Here is a 21,687-nt window from a genome sequence, read left to right as displayed (position 1 = left end):
CATGCCCATGATTTGAACCCTGGGTCGCACACATGGAGGGCAGGCTTGCTGCCACCGAGCTACACTTTCTGGCCTAAACGTTTAACATCCACCCGAATCTTCGGAGGGTCTGAATGGGAATAACCCATCCACTAGGTCGGAGACAGAAGCTGCTCTCAGAAGAAAGTCGTCCAAGTAGCCAATGAGGCAAAGCCTCGCTGTCCCAACAAAATTCAAATAAGTGCGAGCTCCTAGCTGAAAACCCATGGTGCCGACGCCAGATCAAAAGGGAGGGCCACAGGCTGACAGAGACCCTTCTCTCATCACGAAGCACAGAAAAAAACACTGACATGTGCAAAACGGGACATGAATGTATGCATCCCTGATGTCCGAGGACGTCAGGACATCCCCCGGATGAAGCGCAGCTACCACCGAACAAATGGATTCCATGCAGAACTACCCGACGTTCAAAAGGTATTTAGGGCCTGAGGCCCATAGAAAACCCCAAAACTCTCGTCCTGCAGGAAAGGTAAAATTACCTCGCAGCTTAGCAAATCCCACACTGCCCAAGGCAGACCGACGGGCCGAGAGAGGAAGACACAAGGACAGAACTTTGTTCTGTGGATAGGAGGAAACCCTATCTAGTACTCCGAAGAGACCACCTCGCAGACCCACTAGTCGGAGAGCAGGGAGGTTTCACTGAATTGTGAACCTGCAAGCCGCCCCTCCCACCTAGAGCCTAGGTTCAGAGACAGGGAGGGAAGGCTATATACATTGGCAGGATTTGGGTGAGGCGTGATCGGCTTATGCACCCAGGGACAGAATAGTCCCCCAGCTGGGCCTTTGACGGCCTGGGAGGTTTGCCCCTAAATAATACACACACATGGTGTGTATGTATATTATGTAGGTGTATGCACACATGTCTTTGGAGGAAACCGGAGTACCCGGAGGAAACCCACGCAGACACAGGGAGCGACAATGCAAGCTCCAGGAAGATTGGCGTCAGTGTGCGGATTCTAACCAATGACTCTTTTGCTGCCAAGTAATGGAGTTAAGCACTACACCACCGTGTGCATAAAACCATTCTGAAACAGACGCCCTGGATAACAAGGGCGCAGCATTCAATGAAGCATCACAGACCTATATGAGGCCCTGGACCAGCTGGTCCGCTAGGCTAATAACCTCAGGAGAGAGTCGGTGCTCCTCCACTGTCTGGTGCAAAATGCTCACTCTGCGAGTTGTATACAGCACTAGGGGTCAGAACTACTCCAGGATGGCCGCCGAGCGTTCAGAACGCGGCCACAGGAAAATGGCCGGCACAATGTAAGCTGCGCCATAGCGGGGCTACGACAAAATGGGCGCCAATGGGAGTTTTCAATGCAATTGAAAAACCTCCCAAAAAATGGTGCCAGCGTCGACTGAGACCCCAGTGTAGTGGGCACAAGCCAGACCCCAGCATGGTAAACATGGAATGGGTCAGTACTTCGGATCTTCTATCAGTCAGATCCATAGAAGTGGGGGTTCCCGCCCGGCGGTGAGGGACTACAAAAGCCCTCAGTGGCTTTTCTCATTCCGCATCTCAGAAATTATCAAAGAAGGGCACAGAAGGAAAAAACCTACACAGCGGTCTGATTTGTGTGATCCAAAAAAGACCGAGCCCTCGGCGGAAACCCAGCTGCACTATGCAGCTTAGGAGAGTCCCTTGCAGCAGTAAAAAGCGCACCCATAAATGCCTTATTCTGCCTTTTTTTTTTAACTAGGTACCTGGTCCATGGCTCCATAACAGAGCATTCCCCAGGGGATAACGGGGGAAGGGGGCACTCTTACCGCCTGCCCGCAGTCCACCCCCACCCTGGCACAAACTGTGTCCAGGACTAACAATAAAAACTCTGTGGGAATCCCAGGTGCTAACACCTGCTGCCACCAGCAGCATGTGGGGAAGGACCCAGATACTGACTCCAATATTTACATAGTGTGTATTATAATATGCACACCTGTCCATAGAAATAGACAAAAGCTCCTAGAGCCCTATTCAGGGCCTCTCACCCACTTGCTGCGCTGACCAGGGGTAACCAGGGGACTCCCTCAGGAGGAGACTGCCCAGAGCTGCCTGTGAGGAAAAGAACCGTGAGGTAACTTTTGCAGGGACCTGTGTTTAAACAGGAAAAGCCTCATAGGGCTGTTTTATTTAAGGACAAGTCACAGATACAGCATAAAAGGCAAAACCATTACAGGTGTCGCCAATCAGTCAGCGTCTGCTGAATTATAATCATAAACATCTGTGCTCATCACAGGGCTTTTTACCTCACAGGAAAGCCCAATACAAAAAAGAAAAAACACAGGCCAGATAACACAGTCCCCTCAGGAAGGCCCCCTCCCCCCTGACAGCAGCAATGTTAGCAATGCAGCAAGGGAAAGGAGCAGGGAAGGGAGAAGGGACCCCCAAACCCCAGGAATGCCCAGCTGTACCAACCCACCGAAGCAGGAGGGACTGTACTTACCCGTCCAAGCGAGGACTCGCTGACGCATTCCTGACAGAACTACAACCGAAATGGAGGTAGCTGTCGGCCCGGTCCACTGTGAGTGAGACAACACCACAGCCCAGTCATATGTGGACCTCGGAGCAAAGCTCACCGGCCACCTCAGGAGTCATGGGGTATGGCGTGGCAGACCAAGCCTCTTTGCAAAGGTGTGCCCACGCTCGCTGGTCGGACTGAGTAGACTACAAGGATCTATATTATCCAGCCTGTCTCTCAGCCAACAGTTGAAAGAAGATTCTTCAAGAAAAAGTAAAGTAAAATAAAATAAAATTTCTCCTCAGGGCGCTGGGCCCAAAGGGAGCCATACGTCCTTCTCCTTTGCTAGGCAGAACGAAACTGAGGCTGCAAGCTGCAGTGAGGAGGGTTATGTCTGGAGGGACCGCCCCCTGGGCGGGGCTGTTCAACTCTGTTAATGTAACATGTATTTAACTATTTAACATGTTTCTGCCTAGTCCTCTCCTGTAAACAGGGAACATAACCCACTTGTCAAGATTTAAGGAGCTGTGTCTGTCCATGGACGATAAGAGAAATCAAAACACTTTTTTTTACTTGTTTGAGACCAAGCGTCCCTGTCGGCTGTATTTGTTTCAGAACAGACAGGGATAGTAGGAAGCAATTTATTATTTGCAGGGGGAACGACAGAACAGCACTTCACAGCTATACTGTAACTTAACCTGCGTAACAAAGACACTTTTGTTTTCTTTTTTTTTTTTAAGTTTTCTATTTAAAAAAAAAAAAAAAGGAAGCAAACAAAACCCCAACAATACATTTGTCCAAATTGCTCCATATTGATCTGTTAGTTATACCAATGAGAACATATATGTGCAAAAAAGAAAAAGATAATACCTGTGGACCTGTCAGAAATCCAGTATTTGTCTTGTCCGCACTCTGCAATGTGGTTAAAGCTCTGAAATGAAAAAATGAACAAGCATGTTCTTCTATAGTGGTTACTAGTCTCAATCCAAAGCACAGAGTGTGACTTCTGTCCGCTCTCATCACCTATCTGCATGAGTCGTGCCTGACAGTCTTTGCCAACACCAGACAGTTCTGGGAGAAAGCCCCACCATACAACAGATTGTAAGCCTCAGCTTATGTTTCCCTAATGAGACGGTTTAAAAGGAGGGGGGGGGGGGGGGGGGGTTTCCCTTAGGTCTCAGATTACACTCAGCTCCCTGCTCTATGGTGTGCAGTGTGTGACATCAGATCCCCACCCACACCTTCTGGATCTATGTCACCTCTGTGTCACCTGAGGCTGGTTACTTCACTAGGCATATGTAAGGGTTTACAACCACTTTAAGCGGTCTCATCAACACTACACCTAGCGTGTAAGAACTACAGAACAACCCCTCCTCGTCTTCATACAATAGATAGAAGGGGTTCTGTAGTTTACAGAGGTAAAGTGGGCAGAGATTTCTGGCAGGCCAACATACTTTTATCACACTTATCAACGATAAAACAAAACACTTTATTTTTTCAACCTGTTTGAGACCAAGCGTCCCTGTCGGCTGTATTTGTTTCAGAACAGACAGGGATAGTAGGAAGCAATTTATTATTTGCAGGGGGAACGACAGAACAGCACTTCACAGCTATACTGTAACTTAACCTGCGTAACAAAGACACTTTTTTTTTCTTTTTTTTTTTTAAGTTTTCTATTTGAAAAAAAAAAAGAAGAAGCAAACAAAACCCCAACAATACATTTGTCCAAATTGCTCCATATTGATCTGTTAGTTATACCAATGAGAACATTTTGCCAGTGGATTGATAAGTGCAAAAAAGAAAAAGATAATACCTGTGGATCCCGTCAGAAATCCAGTGGTTTCCTTGTCCGCACTCTGCAATGTGGTTGAAGCTCTGAAATGAAAAAAATGAAGCATATCCTTCTATAGCGTTTACTAGTCTCAATCCAAAGCACAGAGTGTGACTTCTGTCCGCTCTCATCACCTATCTGCATGAGTTGTGCCTGATAGTCTTTGCCAACACAAGACAGTTCTGGGAGAAAGCCCCACCATACAATAGATTGTAAGCCTCAGCTTATGTTTCCCTAATGAGACGGTTTAAAAGGAGGGGGGGGGGGCTTTCCCTTAGGTCTCATATTACACTCAGCTCCCTGCTCTATGGTGTGCAGTTTGTGACATCAGATCCCCACCCACACCTTCTGGATCTATGTCACCTCTGTGTCACCTGAGGCTGGTTACTTCACTAGGCATAAGTAAGAGTTTACAACCACTTTAAGCGCTCTCATCAACACTACACCTTCAGTGCCTTGCGAAAGTATTCGGCCCCCTTGAACTTTGCGACCTTTTGCCACATTTCAGGCTTCAAATATAAAGATATAAAACTGTAATTTTTTTTGAAGAATCAACAAGTGGTACACAATCATGAAGTGGAACGGAATTTATTGGATATTTCAAACTTTAACAAATAAAAAACTGAAAAATTGGGCGTGCAAAATTATTCAGCCCCCTTAAGTTAATACTTTGTAGCGCCACCTTTTGCTGCGATTACAGCTGTAAGTCGCTTGGGGTATGTCTCTATCAGTTTTGCACATCGAGAGACTGACATTTTTGCCCATTCCTCCTTGCAAAACAGCTTGAGTTCAGTGAGGTTGGATGGAGAGCGTTTGTGAACAGCAGTTTTCAGTTCTTTCCACAGATTCTCGATTGGATTCAGGTCTGGACTTTGACTTGGCCATTCTAACACCTGGATATGTTTATTTGTGCACCATTCCATTGTAGATTTTGCTTTATGTTTTGGATCATTGTCTTGTTGGAAGACAAATCTCCGTCCCAGTCTCAGGTCTTTTGCAAACTCCATCAGGTTTTCTTCCAGAATGGTCCTGTATTTGGCTCCATCCATCTTCCCATACATTTTTACCATCTTCCCTGTCCCTGCTGAAGAAAAGCAGGCCCAAACCATGATGCTGCCACCATGTTTGACAGTGGGGATGGTGTGTTCAGGGTGATGAGCTGTGTTGCTTTTACGCCAAACATAACGTTTTGCATTGTTGCCAAAAAGTTCGATTTTGGTTTCATCTGACCAGAGCACCTTCTTCCACATGTTTGGTGTGTCTCCCAGGTGGCTTGTGGCAAACTTTAAACAACACTTTTTATGGATATCTTTAAGAAATGGCTTTCTTCTTGCCACTCTTCCATAAAGGCCAGATTTGTGCAGTATACAGGGACTGATTGTTGTCCTATGGGTCTCCCACCTCAGCTGTAGATCTCTGCAGTTCCTCCAGAGTGATCATGGGCCTCTTGGCTGCATCTCTGATCAGTCTTCTCCTTGTATGAGCTGAAAGTTTAGAGGGACGGCCAGGTCTTCGTAGATTTGCAGTGGTCTGATACTCCTTCCATTTCAATATTATCGCTTGCACAGTGCTCCTTGTTTAAAGCTTGGGAAATCTTTTTGTATCCAAATCCGGCTTTAAACTTCTCCACAACAGTATCTCGGACCTGCCTGGTGTGTTCCTTGTTCTTCATGATGCTCTCTGCGCTTTAAACGGACCTCTGAGACTATCACAGTGCAGGTGCATTTATACGGAGACTTGATTACACACAGGTGGATTCTATTTATCATCATTAGTCATTTAGGTCAACATTGGATCATTCAGAGATCCTCACTGAACTTCTGGAGAGAGTTTGCTGCACTGAAAGTAAAGGGGCTGAATAATTTTGCACGCCCAATTTTTCAGTTTTTTATTTGTTAAAGTTTGAAATATCCAATAAATTTCGTTCCACTTCATGATTGTGTCCCACTTGTTGATTCTTCAAAAAAAATAGTTTTATATGATTATATTTGAAGCCTGAAATGTGGCAAAAGATCGCAAAGTTTAAGGGGGCCGAATACTTTCGCAAGGCACTGTAGTGTGTAAGAACTACAGAACAACCCCTCCTCATCTTCAATAAATAGGTGGAAGGGGTTCTGTAGTTTACAGAGGTAAAGTGGGCAGGGATCTCTGGCAGGCCAACATACTTTTATCACACTTATCAACGATAAAACAAAACACTTTTTTTTTCAACCTGTTTGAGACCAAGCGTCCCTGTCAGCTGTATTTGTTTCAGGACAGACAGGGATAGTAGGAAGCAATTTATTATTTGCAGGGGGAACGACAGAACAGCACTTCACAGCTATACTGTAACTTAACCTGCGTAACAAAGACACTTTTAAGTTTTCCATTTATTTTTTTAAAAGGAAGAAAACAAAACCCCAACAATACATTTATGCAAATTGCTCCATATTGATCTGTTAGTTATACCAATGAGAACATTTTTCCAGTGGATAAGTGTAAAAAAATTAAAAATTAAATAATACCTGTGGATCCTGTCAGAAATCCAGTATTTTTCTTGTCCGCACTCTGCAATGTGGTTAAAGCTCTGAAATGAAAAAATGAACAAGCATGTCCTCTATAGTGGTTACTAGTCTCAATCCAAAGCACAGAGTGTGACTTCTATCCGCTCACCTCCATCACCTATCTGCAAGAGTCGTGCCTGACAGTCTTTGCCAACACCAGACAGTTCTGGGAGAAAGCCCCACCCCCTCCACCATAAAGTAGATGATTGAAAGCATCAGCTCATGTTTCCCTAATGAGACTGTTTAACCACTTGGCGCCCAGAGGACATCATATGACGTCCTGGGCTTTGTGGTGGTATATCTGAATGATGGGTGCAGCTACAGGCATCATTCAGATATTGCTGTTTTCAGTCGGCGATTCCCTACAGCTGTTCCGCCGCTTGATCGTCCTTACGGGTGGCGGAAAGTGACAACCCCCCCTCCTGCTGCCCTCCGGTGCTTCTCCCGACTCATCGATGCGATCAGTGAGTCGGAGAACGGATCCGCGGGCCTGGATGCTAATCAGAGATTTCCGGCAGACTAGATGGTTGCCGGAGTCTCTATGATCGTCGAAGGTCGGGCGCGATGTTATGACGTCACTCCCAGCCTCTGCATTCAAAAGAACGGCGCTGCCTCTGCTTTTTTTCTTTTTAGGCTTTCCAGCCTAGAGGTGAGATGTGGGGTCTTAATGACACCATATCTCACTGTAAAGAGGTCCTGTCATGACATATTCTGATTACAAGGGATGTTTACATTCCTCGTAATAGGAATAAAAGTGATCAAAATTTAATTTAATTTTTTTAAGTGTCAAAATAAAAATATTTAAATAAAATAATAATAAAAAACATTTTTAAAGTGCCCCTGTCCCCGTGTGCTCGCACGCAGAAGCAAACCCACATATGAAAACGGTGTTCAAACCACACATGTGAGATGTCGCAGCAAACAGAGAGAGCAATAATTCTAGCCCTTGACCTTTTCTGCAACTCAAAACATGTAAGCAGTAAAAAAATTAAAAGCATCGCCTATGGAAAAAAATGTAGTACCGAAGATTGGCGCCATTCCACGAGCGTGTGCAATTTTTAAGCGTGACATGTTAGGTATCTATTTACTCGGCATAACTTCATCTTTCACATTATGCAAAAGAATTAGGCCAAATTTACCGTTTTGTTTTTTTCCAAAAAAAAAAAAAAACACGTTTGAAAAATTGCTGTGCAAATACAGTGCGAGATAAAAAGTTGCATTGACCGCCATTATATTCTCTAGGGTCTCTGCTAAAAAAATAAAAGCATATAGTGTTTGGGGGTTCTATGTAATTTTCTAGCAAAAAAATTATGATTTTTTACATGTAGGAGCAAAGTGTCAGAATTGGCCTGAAGTGGTTAAAGGGGGGGGCTTTCCCTTTTGTCTCAGATTACACTCAGCTCCCTGCTCTATGGTGTGCAGTGTGTGACATCAGATCCCCACCCACTCCTTCTGGATGTACTTCATCTCTGTGTATCACCTGAGGCTGGTTACTTCACTAGGCATATGTAAGGGTTTACAACCACTTTAAGCGGTCTCATCAACACTACACCTAGCGTGTAAGAACTACAGAACAACCCCTCATCTTCATAATATAGGTGGAAGGGATTCTGTAGTTTACAGAGGTAAAGTGGGCAGGGATCTCTGGCAGGCCAACATACTTTTATCACACTTATCAACGATAAATCAAAACACTTTTTTTACTTGTTTGAGACCAAGCGTCCCTGTCGGCTGTATTTGTTTCAGAACAGACAGGGATAGTAGGAAGCAATTTATTATTTGCAGGGGGAACGACAGAACAGCACTTCACAGCTATACTGTAACTTAACCTGCGTAACAGACACTTTTTTAAGTTTTCTATTTATTTTTTTAAAAGGAAGCAAACAAAACCCCAAAAATACATTTCTCCAAATTGCTCCATATTAATCCGCTTATTAATACAATGTTTTCCAGCGGATAAATGCAAAAAAATAAATAAAAATATTAATAAAAAAATGAAATACCTGTGGATCCTGTCAGAAATGCAGTGTTTTCCTTGTCTGCACTCTGCAATTTGGTTGAAGCTCTGAAATGAAAAAATGAAGAAGCATGTCCTTCTATAGTGTGTACTAGTCTCAATCCAAAGCACAGAGTGTGACTTCTGCACAAGTCATGCCTGACAGTTCTAAAAGAAGGCCCCACCCCCTCCAGCAAACAGTAGAAGATTGAAAGCCTCAGCTTATGTTTCCCTAATGAGACTGTTTAAAAGGGGGGCCTTTCCCTTAGGGGGAAAAAAAGTACCTTTACAACCCCTTTAAGGTTTAAGAAGAGGTTCATTTTAATAACACTTGTCAGATTTCTTTAAAGAAAGAGGGTTTTAATCAGAGAAAATGCTCACTCCTGCGATGAAGGTGGTGAGAAGTAATGACTAGGCCTCACTCAGTAACATCCTGGGAGTATTCCAGTCAGGCTCCAGAAGGTATGTAAACAGCTTACACCTATAGCAGGGGCATTACTCAATTTAAGTCAGCGGTGGACAGTTTGTTTTCATCTACAAACAACCCTCTACCTGCACAGGTAGTTTTTTTTTAAAAAGGTGAACCAACGTTTTAAAGCAGAGTGGGGGAAAAAAGTAATAACAGTCAGCAGCTACAAATACTGTAGCTGCTGATGTTTAATATAAGGACACTTTCCTGTCCATGAATCCTTTGATGTCAGCATCCCAAGCCGATCTGTCCATCAGCTTCGAGTGCAGGTGCCGAATTTACAAATAAGGGCACCTTCACACTGGCAGTGCCCGGGTGTCGGCGGTAAAGCTTTACCGTTATTTTTGCGGCACTTTTAACGCCGCTAACGTCCGAAAAAGGGTTAAAAAGCACCCGCAAAGATGTGCTTTGCCGGCGCTGTCCATAGTTTACAATGGGCAGGGGTGCTTTAGGAGCAGTGTATTAAAGATGCTGCTTGCAGGACTTTGAGGGTCCCCCTCAGCGCACCGCTCCAGTGTGAAAGCTCTCGAGCATTCACACTGCAGTGAAAAGGAAAGGCACTTTACAGGCACTATTTTTAGCTCTATAGCGCCTCTAAAGCAGGTCTAAGGGAAACTGGCAATGAAGCTTCACAGTCTGTTTCCTACTGTGCATGGGCGAGTCGAGCTGTGCTTTCTGAGTGGTCCCGCTGTCTTCTGGGACACACACACAGGTCCCAGAAAGTAGCAGGGGAAAGGGGCAGAACATGACTGAGATAGTCGTGCAGCGATCTTACCAGGAAGTGGGAGCGGTCTCCCCTTCACCTCAAAAAGTGCCAAATGTGGCAGTGGGGGGGGGGGGGGGGTTGGATATGCGAACAAGCGGAGCTTCCCTTTTTGGGTGGAGCTCAGCTTTAACTAGCATCATATGCAGCGGGAAGCTCATTCCTTTGATTTACAAATGAATGGAACGTGTAGCGATAGAAGTTGCTGTACTTTGTATCTCAATCTGGTCATTGTCAGCCAGTCAGTTTATTGATGGCAGCAGCTTCTAGAACAGGTGCATCCAAAAACAGTTCCCCACTTGGGGTGAGCTTGGGTTTGGCCGAACATACGCTGTAGGCAGAGTATTCCCAGCCTCACATCTGCCTGTACACAAAGGGCCGAGGATTCTGGTGACAATACGGACATTATATTGCCAAATGGCATGACATTTGTGTATTACTATATTTGGAGAAACATTATGTGCCTATATTTACGCATGAGCAATGATACTGTATCTATGAAAGAGCAGCATTGTCCCCTAAGGACAGGAAGTGGTAGGCCTACAGAACAAACCCTCCTCATCTTCATAATATAGGAGGAGGGGGTTCTGTAGTTTACAGAGGTAAAGTGGGCAGGGATTTCTGGCAAGCCAACATACTTTTATCACACTTATCAACGATAAATCAAAACACTTTTTTTACTTGTTTGAGACCAAGCGTCCCTGTCGGCTGTATTTGTTTCAGAACAGACAGGGATAGTAGGAAGCAATTTATTATTTGCAGGGGGAACGACAGAACAGCACTTCACAGCTATACTGTAACTTAACCTGCATAACAAAGACACTTTTTTTTTTTTTAAGTTTTCTATAAAAAAAAAAAGGAAGCAAACAAAACCCCAACAATACATTTCTCCAAATTGCTCCATATTGATCTGTTAGTTATACCAATGAGAACATATATATGCAAAAAAGAAAAAGATAATACCTGTGGATCCTGTCAAAAATCCAGTGTTTTCCTTGTCCGCACTCTGCAATGTGGTTAAAGCTCTGAAATAAAAAAATGAACAAGCATGTCCTCTATAGTGGTTACTAGTCTCAATCCAAAGCACAGAGTGTGACTTCTGTCCGCTCACCTCCATCACCTATCTGCATGACTCGTGCCTGACAGTTCTGGGAGAAAGCCCCCCCCCTCCACCATACAATAGATGACTTAAAACCTCAGCTTAGGTTTCCCTAATGAGACTGTTTAAAGGGGGGGGCTTTCCCTTAGGCCCCTTTCACATTGAGGAGTTTTTCAGGCGGTAAAGCGCTAAAAATAGCGCTGCTATCCCGCCTGAAAAACTCCTGCGCTGCAGACTCAATGTGAAAGCCGGAGGGCTTTCACACTGAGGCGATGCGCTGGCGGGAGACAAAAAAATCTCCTGTCAGCAGCATCTTTGGAGCGGTGAGAGGAGCGGCATGTATACTGCTCCTTCACCGCTCCTTCCCATTGAAAACAATGGGAACCGCGGCAATACCGCCCGCAATGCGCCTCTACAGAGGCGCATTGCGGGCGGTATTAACCCTTTTTTTGGCCGCTAGCGGGGGTTAATACCGCACCGCTAGCGGCTGATTCCCGCGGCAATCCCGGCGGTAAAGCGCCGCTATTTTTAGCGGCGATATACCGCCAACGCAGCTACGGGTCCAATGTGAAAGGGGCCTTAGGTCTCAGATTACACTCAGCTCACTGCTCTATGGTGTGCAGTGTGTGACATCAGATCCCCACCCACACCTTCTGGATCTATGTCACCTCTGTGTATCACCTGAGGCTGGTTACTTCACTAGGCATATGAAAGGGTTTACAACCACTTTAAGCGGTCTCATCAACACTAGACCTAGCGTGCAAGAACAACCCCTCCTCATCTTCATAATATAGGTGGAAGGGATTCTGTAGTTTACAGAGGTAAAGTGGGCAGGGATCTCCGGCAGGCCAACATACTTTTATGACACTCAACGATAAATCAAAACACTTTTTTTTTTCAACCTGTTTGAGACCAAGCGTCCCTGTCGGCTGTATTTGTTTCAGAACAGACAGGGATAGTAGGAAGCAATTTATTATTTGCAGGGGGAACGACAGAACAGCACTTCACAGCTATACTGTAACTTAACCTGTGTAACAAAGACACTTTAAGTTAAAGGAAGCAAACAAAACCCCAACAATACATTTCTCCAAATTGCTCCATATTGATCTGTTAGTTATCCCAATGAGAACATTTTGCCAGTGGAGAAGTGTAAAAAAAAAAAAAAATGAAATACCTGTGGATCCTGTCAGAAATCCAGTATTTTTCTTGTCCGCAATGTGGTTAAAGCTCTGAAATGAAAAAATGAAGAAGCATGTCCTATAGCGTGTACTAGTCTCAATTCAAAGCACAGAGTGTGACTTCTATCCGCTCACCTCCATCACCTATCTGCATGAGTTGTGCCCGACAGTTCTGGGAGAAAGCCCCACCCCCTCCACCATACAGTAGATGACAACCACCCCCCCCCCCCCACCCGCCGGCGCTTCTCCCGACTCATCGATGCGATTGGTGAGTCAGAGAACAGATCCGCCGCCCCAGATGCTAATCATAGAGATTTATGGCAGACCAGATGGTCGCAGGAGGTCGAGCGCGATGTTATGACGTCACACCCGGCCTATGCATTCAAAAGAACGGCGCCGCCTTGACTGTGAAGCGGTGATCTTTTTTTACTTTCCCAGCCTAGGAGGTGAGATTTGGAGTCTTATTGACACCATATCTCATTAGTCATTAGTCCTTTAAGAAAAAAATTTTTTTTTTTTAGATGCCCTCAAAGTGTTGTTGCTAGGCAGAATAGTTAATCTTCCCACTTCCTGCACCTAGGTGCTTAAGCTTCCTAACCTACACCGCACAGACTCCTGGGAATGTAGTGGGTGTAACTTTCCAGGAGTCTGTGCACTCCCCAGTCTCGAAGAATCATGTCACTTGGACAGTACAGGTGCTGAAACCTGATCTGAAACCTATTACACTGCTTATGTGCGAGATCTGCAAGGCTGAAATCCAGGAAGTCATACAGTCTGGCTTCATGATGCCCACACTTAAGATGGCCCCAGTCAATTTCTATTTTATAAAGTGTCTAAATGCTGTAACAACCTAACAAAACGGACCTTAGTTTACAGACTAACTTTACTAGAATACATTAAGCTTGTGTATTACAGGGGTATTTATATTTAAAAAGTGAAATTGTGGCCGGAACTCCGCTTTAAGTAAAATTAACAATAATAATATATATATATATGTTTTTAAAGTGCCCCATAAGTCCCGCCCACATATGAAAACTGTGTTCAAACCACACATGTGAGGTGTCGCTGCGAACATTAGAGCGAGAGCAATAATTCTAGCCCTGGACCACCTCTGCAACTCAAAACATGTAACCAGTAAAAAAAATGTAAGTGTTGCCTATGGGGGATTTTTTAAGTAACGAAGTTTGGCGCCATTCCACGAGCGTGTGCAATTTAAGCGTGACATGTTAGGTATCTATTTAAATCAGCATAACTTCATCTTTCACATTATGCAAAACAAAAGGCTAACTCTACCGTTTTGTTTCCCCCCCCAAAAAAAAAAAAAGTTTGAAAAATTGCTGTACAAATACAGTGCGAGATAAAAAGTTGCAATGACCGCCATTGTATTCTTTAGGGTCTCTGCTAAAAAAAACAGTGTTTGGTGGTTCTATGTAATTTTCTAGCAAAAAAAAAAAAAAAACATGATTTTTACATGTAGGAGCGAAGTGTCAGAATTGGCCTGGGCCTGAAGTGGTTAAAAAAGGGGGGGGGGGGCCTTTCCCTTAGGTCTCATATTACACTCAGCTCCCTGCTCTATGGTGTGCAGTGTGTGACATCAGATCCCCACCCACACCTTCTGGATCTACGTCACCTCTGTGTATCACCTGAGGCTGGTTACTTCACTAGGCATATGAAAGGGTTTACAACCACTTTAAGCGGTCTCATCAACACTACACCTAGCGTGTAAGAACTACAGAACAACCCCTCCTCATCTTCATAATATAGGTGGAAGGGGTTCTGTAGTTTATAGAGGCAAGGTGGGCAGGGATTTCCGGCAGGCCAACATACTTTTATCACACTTATCAACGTTAAATCAAAACACTTTTTTTACTTGTTTGAGACCAAGCGTCCCTGTCGGCTGTATTTGTTTCAGAACAGACAGGGATAGTAGGAAGCAATTTATTATTTGCAGGGGGAACGACAGAACAGCACTTCACAGCTATACTGTAACTTAACCTGCGTAACAAAGACACTTTTTTTAAGTTTTCTATTAAAAAAAAAAAAAAAAAAGGAAGGAAGCAAACAAAACCCCAACAATACATTTCTCCAAATTGATCTGTTAGTTATACCAATGAGAACATTTTGCCAGTGAATTGATAAGTGCAAACATTTTTTTTTTTTAATGAAATAATACCTGTGGATCCTGTCAGAAATCCAGTGTTTTTCTTGTCCGCACTTTGCAATGTGGTTGAAGCTCTGAAATGAAAAAACAAATAAGCATGTCCTTCTATAGTGTGTACTAGTCTCAATCCAAAGCACAGAGTGTGACTTCTGTCCACTCACCTCCATCACCTCCTATCAGCATGAGTTGTGCCTGACAGTTCTGGGAGAAAGCCCCACCCCCTCCACCATACAGTAGATGATTGAAAGCCTCAGCCTGTTTCCCTAATGAGACTGTTTAAAAGGAGGGGGGGGGGGGCTTTCCCTTAGGTCTCAGATTACACTCAGCTCCCTGCTCTTTGGTGGGCAGTGTGTGACATCAGATCCCCACCCACACCTTCTGGATCTATGTCACCTCTGTATCACCTGAGGCTGGTTACTTCACTAGGTATATGTAAGTTTACAACCACTTTAAGCGGTCTCATCAACACTACACCTAGTAAGGACTACAAAACAAACCCTTACCATGTTGTGCAAATGAGGAGAGGGGATGGTGTTTTGTAGTGCGAACACACTTACTGTGACAATGCTGTTCAGTAGGCGAGTATTGCCACCCTAGCACAGGAAGTGTATTACTGGCAGGATCAGAAGTAGAACTTAAAGCTTTCAAACTGAATGCAGCCCCCATATGCAATGCCTCATTCACAGCGGTGTACTACAGTACAGCCGCTAGCATGTGATCATGAGTTACTTGTGTAATGTCCGAATGCTAGTGTGTTTATTTTAGACAATTTTTTTTACTGGCGTGTGGTGCAGGATATTAGTCAGTAATTTTGAGAATTATTTGATATTATTATAAATGGAAATTCCCTTTTTTGATTTCCCCCTCCCCCCCCTCCGGTGTCACATTTGGCACCTTTCAGGGGGGGACAAATAACTGTGTAATACAGGAATTTGCTCCCACTTCCGGGAATAGAACACAGGCAGTATCTGCAGCGATCTACACCATGTCCGGCCCCTCCTCCACCCCCCCTTGCTGTCTTCTGGGAGACACATCCCAGAAGACAGCAGTGACCAGTAAAATCGTGCAGCGCGACTCGCGCATGCACAGTAGGGAACCCAAGCAGTGAAGCCGCAAGGCTTCAGCTCCTGATTCCCTCACCGAAGATGGCGGCGCCTCCACCCGAGAGACAGACTGGCTTCGGGTGCCGACATCGTGGGCGCCCAGGACAGGTAAGTGTCTATATAGTAAAAGTCAGCAGCTGCAGTATTTATAGCTGCTGACTTTAATTTTTTTTTTGTTTTTCCGGCGGAACTCCGCTTTAAGAATTCGATTTTTGTACTATACATTGAGTAAAAGCCACATGCATCTATAGAGGTAACCACTATATTATTATACAGGATTTATAGAGCTATATGACTGAAGAATTTGTGCTGCAGCCCAGTTTTGTTCCTATACTAAATTATTGTGAGTTAGAATATTCCTTATTGTGCTTTTATAGTTTTGTAGAGCTACAGCGTACATTTGAGCGAGGGCCGCGTTTGCCTGCATGGGGGGTGCACAGGTATTCCATACATCCCCCTGTAGGCAATCCCTTTCATGTCAACGGAGACACAGCTGCTGCTTCCAATCTGACAGCTGGGTGGGTAGTACAACTACTTTCACATCTTACAGGGACACTAAACATCCTTTTTTTTATATAAATAATAAGGACCCGTAAACTATTTTTCATAATGTGTTTGTCTCCTTTTAACATCCTCTGTAAGATCCCAAACCTCTCCTTTTCCCCCATCACTTCTGTTTACACGCTATGACGTCATGTCAGTCCCCAGCAGTTGTAAAAGGGATGCTTACATTCCTTGTAATAGGAATAAAAGTGATCAAAGGGAAAATGTATAAAAAAAATAAAAAGAAGAATATATTAAAGCGCCCGCCCCCTCTTGTTTGCACGCAGAAGCGTACGTATACATAGGTTGCGCCCGCATATGTAAATGGTGTTCAAACCACACGTGCGGTATCGCCATAAACGTTCGGTCAAGAATTCTAACACAAGACCGCCTCTGCAACTCTAAACCCGTAACCTGTAAAACATTTAAAAGCGTAGTCTATTTAGAATTTTAGGTACTGAAGTTTGGTGCCATTCCACGAGTGTGCGCAATTTCAAAGCATGACATGCTGGGTATCTATTTGCTCGGCGCAACATCATCTTTCACATTATACAAAAAAAATTGAGAAACTACTTTGTGTTGTACATGAAAGTGTTTTTTTTTATATTGTTTCAAAAATTGCTGCGATAATACCGTGTGACACACAAAAATTGCAATGACACCTTTTGGGGCTCTGCGTTTTGGTTTCCCCCATACATTTTCTGATAGCTATTTTTGTCCCCCAGGCGGGATTTGAACTTGCAATTCTAGTTTCTAATGTTATTTCTCTTACCCTGGCTTTGAATCAGGGGGAACTTAATATTTTAGTGAGGGGGTTTTTCTTCCTGACTTTGGCTTTATTCAAGGGGACCCGAGGGCTTGGTCTAGGGTAGCCAAGTCTACCAACTGCATGCTCGTGGTGAGCCCATCTAGACCTCCCTGCTGCCATAGGCTCACATGCCCACCTCTTTTTTATTGGGCTTAATGCCCCTCGTACAGTTGAGTTTGTTTCTAAGTATTATGGATGGGGTACATCCCATTTTTTTGGCTATTACCATTGATATATTTGAATTTTGGCCCGCTAGATGTATCCTGGTAAATATTCCCGTTTAATGTTCAGCCCATATTTGTATTGGACATGCTGTTTCTGCATTTGTACTTCGGTTATTTGTCTTTTAACCACTTAAGGACCGCCTAACACCGATATACGTCGGCAGAATGGCACAGGCACGTACATCGCCTTTAAGAGCCCAGCCGCCGGCGCGCGACCGCGGCACCCGATTCCTGCCAGTGTCCCGCGATCAGTCACAGGAGCTGAAGAACGGGGAGAGGTGTGTGTAAACACACCTTCACAGTGGCAGTGTTACTGATCGTGTGTTCCCTGATATAGGGAAAGACGATCAATGACGTCACACGTCCAGCCCCGCCCCCTACAGTTAGAAACACATATGAGGTCACACTTAAGCCCTACAGCGCCCCTTAGTGGTTAACTCCTAAACTGCAATTGTCATTTTCACAGTAATCAATGCATTTTTATAGCACTTTTTGCTGTGAAAATGACAATGGTCCCAAAAATGTGTCAAAATTGTCAGATGTGTCCGCCATGTTGCAGTCACGAAAAAAAAAAAAAAATAGCTGATCACCGCCATTAGTAGTAAAAAAAAAAAAATTATCAATAAAAATGCCATAAAACTATCCCCTATTTTGTAAACGCTATAAATGTTGCGCAAACCAATCGTTAAACGCTTATTGCATTTTTGTTTATCAAAAAAAGTAGAAGAATACGTATCGGCCTAAACTGAGGAAATTTTTTTTTTTTTTTAATATCTTTTTTGGGGATATTTATTATAGCAAAAAGTAAAAAATATTGAATTTTTTCCAAAATTGTTGCTCTTATTTTGTTTATAGCGCAAAAAATAACCGCAGAGGTGATCAAATACCACCAAAAGAAAGCTCTATTGTGGGGGAAAAAAGGACCCAAATTTTGTTTGGGAGCCACGTCGCACAACTGCGCAATTGTCAATTAAAGCGAAGCAGTGCCGAATCGCAAAATAGGGGCAAGGTCCTTAACCTGCATATTGGTCCATGTCTTAGGTGGTTAAGAATCCCAATAAAACATTTTTGAAAATAAAAAAAAAATGCAATTACTGCCATTTTATTTTCTAGGGACTCTGCTAAAAATATATATATATTTGGGTGTGACGAGTAATTTTCTAGCAAAAAATAAAATATGAATTTTACATTTAGAAGTAGAAAACTGCAATTGGCCCAGTATTAAACCCAAAACAAAAATTGTAATTTTATTTATTACATGTACTTCTATTGTCAATCTTTACATACATATATTGTACATTCACATCAGTTGCAGCTGCATTAGTTTTCTTGCCCCCTCTGATTTCAATTGGTCATCTCTCCAGTAACACACCTCCTGTCTTTTGCTGGCCATACAGTATAAAAAAAAAAAAAAAAGCCGAAATTCAGTCATTTAGACCAGGGCTCGACAAATCCCGGGCGCCAGGTCGCAATGGCGACTAGAAATAGGGACCTGGCGACTTGGCTTGGAAGGGGGGCAACAAAAAAAAAGTGTGAGCTGGCTCCATCTGGTGGTGGCCGTTGGTATTACAAGTTAAGCATTACAAGTTAAACAGCAATTCTAATGTAATTTTTCACTATTTTTCACTGCCATCTTCTTCCCTCTAATTAGAACCCCCAAACATTTTTATATATATTTTTTATCCTAACACCCTAGAGAATAAAATAAAAAAACAGTAAGGTTATCCCCATTTTTTTTAATATTATGAAAGATAATGTTACGCCGAGTAAATTCATACCCAACATGTCACGCTTTAAAATCGCGTCCGCTCGTGGAATGCCGACAAACTTTTACCCTTTAAAATCTTCTTAGGCGACGTTTAAAAAAATCTACAGGTTGCATGTCTTGAGTTACAGAGGAGGTCTAGGGCTAGAATTATTGCTCTCGCTCTACCAATCGCGGCAATACCTCACATGTGTGGTTTAAACACCGTTTACATATGCGGGCGCTGCTCACGTATGTGTTCGCTCCTGCGCGCAAGCTCGACGGGGCGCATTTTCTGGCTCCTAACTTTTTTAGCTGGCTCCTAGATTCCAAGCAAATTTGTCAAACCCTGAGACAGTTCGTTCGTTTTTCGGACAGTTAATGGGCACAAAAATCATTAATTGTTGGGACGTTTTTGAGCCGAAAAAACGAAGGACAAGTTTGGAAATTTTCTGCCAAACGATAAATTAAAGCGGGAGTTCACCCATTTAAAAAAAAAAAAAATCTCCCCTTAGCTTCCTGCTCGTTCGGTCTAGGGGAATCGGCTATTTATATTAAAATATGAGCCGTACTTACCCGTTTTCGAGCTGCATCTTCTTCCGTCGCTTCCGGGTATGGGTCTTCGGGAGCGGGCGTTCCTTCTTGATTGACATTCTTCCGAGAGGCTTCCGACGGTCGCATCCATCGCGTCACTCGTAGCCGAAAGAAGCCGAACGTCGGTGCGCCTCTATACTGCGCCTGCGCACCGACGTTCGGCTTCTTTCGGAAAATCGTGACGCGATGGATGCGACCGTCGGAAGCCTCTCGGAAACCTGTCAATCAAGAAGGACCGCCCATTCCCGAAGCCCATACCCGGAAGCGACGGAGAGGATGCGTCTCGTAAACGGGTAAGTACTGCACATATTTTAAAATAAATAGCCGATTCCCCTAGTAATAACGAGCAGGAATCTAAGGGGGAAAAGTGCCCTCTAAGGGTGAACCCCCGCTTTAAAAAGGTTAATGGCGACAAACTTTTACCCTTTAAAATCTCCATAGGTGTCGTTAAAAAACTTCTACAGGTTGCATGTTTTGAGTTACAGAGGAGATTTATTGCTCTCGTTCTACCAATTGCGGCGATACCCAACGTGTGGCTTATACACCGCTTTCATATGCGGGCGCTACTGACGTATGCATTCGCTTCTGCATGCAAGCTCGGCGGGACGGGGCGCGTTCCTGGCTCCTAACTTTTTTAGCTGGCTCCTAGATTCCAAAGCAAATTTGTCAAGCCCTGTTGTATTCTATTTTGTATGTATTGCAGACTGCCCTCACTGTGCACACGGCACTAATAATATTTTCATTCTTTCGAGCCCTGATTAGAATTAGCCTGCCTATGTTACGCCCCTTGTTACCATAAATGTACAATTGTAATATTAATGATATACCTACATAATCACGTGTATAAAAACCCTCAATTGCGTCATAATAAAGCAGAACAGTTATTTAGAAAGATGTTAAGTGTATCTTTTTGTGTCTGTTCCCTACTGCAGCAGTTATTATTTGGAACCACCAATCAATATGAGGATGGGAGTTTCCTATCTATAAATTTCCATGTCACACTTTATAAGCAGTAACAGTCCCTCCCCCCCTTTTGGGATAAATGCTTTAGCCCTGGTTCACATTGCAGCAATACGGCATGCGATTTGACTTGCCAAATCGGCGGCTATTGCCGGCAACAGCACCATCCGAATCGGTGCAACGCCACACTGATTTCCAAAAGTCGTTTCTGTACTACTTTTGGCGACTTCAGGGTGCGACTTCAATAGACATCCAGGCAGAAAACCACACAGATGTCTGGGAAACCGCCCCCCGAAATCGTGACTGACATGCGGGAACGAAATTGTGAGAGTTCACCATTACTCGCACAATTTAATTCCAGCCGTCAGCGTGAACCAGGGCCAACTGATCATTGTAAGCAATCCTTTGGGTTGGTGGTAAATGGTTTGTCTAATCCCTGTAAATGAGGCATCTTGCAAAAGAGCTTGTTCTTTTGAAAAAAAAACAATAAACTTACTGGCTGGATCACCAGATAATAGAAGAAATAATGGCTAAACAAAGAAAACAAATGCAGCCATCACATCTAGGATATGGTAAGCTGTAATATAATAAAGGTTTGCTTTTGGGTGATTGCATTCAGAAGTTTTTTGTTTACACAGAATGGATTGTGGAGAGTGAGAGGGACCTGTGCAGCAACAAAGATGAGAGATGTGTGGGATATGGGGGAGGACAGAGCGGGCAGTGTGAGGTGGGGGTGGGGGGAGCAGCACCCCCTCCCCCCCCCCCCCCAGCTTTCTATGGGGGGGAAGGGGGGTCTCCACCAGGTCTATACATCTCACACACAGCTCTACATGTACAATAAGAAAGAGGCGCGCACACAGACATACTCTACACATATACACACTACACATAATAGCCCCCTTATCTATAATGGTGAGAATCGGACGGTATCACCGTGTTGCCCATTGTACTCCCAGCAGAGCTCACAGGCTGCGCCCACCCTCTCTATCCCCCCTCGTATGTTACCAGCGGCGGTAGGTACCTGTGTGCATGCACACAACTCCGACAAGAAGTCTACACACTCCAGGCCTACACCATAGCTCTCTGTCCCTCCGCGACTTGCCTCGGATCCTACTTCTCCCGCTGCTCCGGAACCTTCCCCACGGGACTTCCGGTACGGCGGAGCATGCGCACTCC

The 21,687-nt window shown here is 44.1% G+C and overlaps 1 protein-coding gene and 7 non-coding genes across 41 annotated transcripts in view; all 8 read right to left on the bottom strand.

Annotated features, from left to right (window-relative positions):
• ZNF740 (zinc finger protein 740) overlaps nt 1–21,687 on the bottom strand; it is a 75,826-nt gene extending 54,139 nt beyond the window's left edge. For 7 of the 34 annotated variants that reach the window (XM_040340641.1, XM_040340650.1, XM_040340646.1 and 4 more), the window contains exons 1-8: nt 21,533–21,687; nt 14,548–14,609; nt 12,371–12,425; nt 11,061–11,122; nt 8,873–8,934; nt 6,831–6,892; nt 4,309–4,370; nt 3,366–3,426 (exon numbers count right to left, since the gene is read on the bottom strand). The gene's annotated coding sequence lies outside the window, so the exon portion shown is untranslated. Of the gene's footprint in view, nt 1–3,365; nt 3,427–4,308; nt 4,371–6,830; nt 6,893–8,872; nt 8,935–11,060; nt 11,123–12,370; nt 12,426–14,547; nt 14,610–21,516 lie in introns of all 34 variants that reach the window. The other 27 variants (XM_040340655.1, XM_040340657.1, XM_040340663.1 and 24 more) reach the window with 24 other exon arrangements.
• On the bottom strand, nt 3,069–3,199 carry LOC120929750. The gene has a single exon (XR_005747453.1). It is a non-coding gene; the product is annotated as a small nucleolar RNA SNORA63 (small nucleolar RNA).
• On the bottom strand, nt 3,998–4,128 carry LOC120929752. Its single transcript, XR_005747455.1, has one exon. It is a non-coding gene; the product is annotated as a small nucleolar RNA SNORA63 (small nucleolar RNA).
• Nucleotides 6,539–6,669, bottom strand: LOC120929754. The gene has a single exon (XR_005747457.1). It is a non-coding gene; the product is annotated as a small nucleolar RNA SNORA63 (small nucleolar RNA).
• LOC120929749 lies at nt 8,574–8,704 on the bottom strand. The gene has a single exon (XR_005747452.1). It is a non-coding gene; the product is annotated as a small nucleolar RNA SNORA63 (small nucleolar RNA).
• On the bottom strand, nt 10,779–10,909 carry LOC120929747. Its single transcript, XR_005747450.1, has one exon. It is a non-coding gene; the product is annotated as a small nucleolar RNA SNORA63 (small nucleolar RNA).
• LOC120929757 lies at nt 12,099–12,229 on the bottom strand. The gene has a single exon (XR_005747460.1). It is a non-coding gene; the product is annotated as a small nucleolar RNA SNORA63 (small nucleolar RNA).
• Nucleotides 14,245–14,375, bottom strand: LOC120929748. Its single transcript, XR_005747451.1, has one exon. It is a non-coding gene; the product is annotated as a small nucleolar RNA SNORA63 (small nucleolar RNA).

Source organism: Rana temporaria, chromosome 2 (genome assembly GCF_905171775.1).
Source record: "Rana temporaria chromosome 2, aRanTem1.1, whole genome shotgun sequence".
In the NCBI taxonomy this organism is placed as follows: Eukaryota; Metazoa; Chordata; class Amphibia; order Anura; family Ranidae; genus Rana; species Rana temporaria.
The sequence above is the reverse complement of the archived record's forward strand: the minus strand, read 5'-3'. Positions and strand labels throughout refer to the sequence as shown.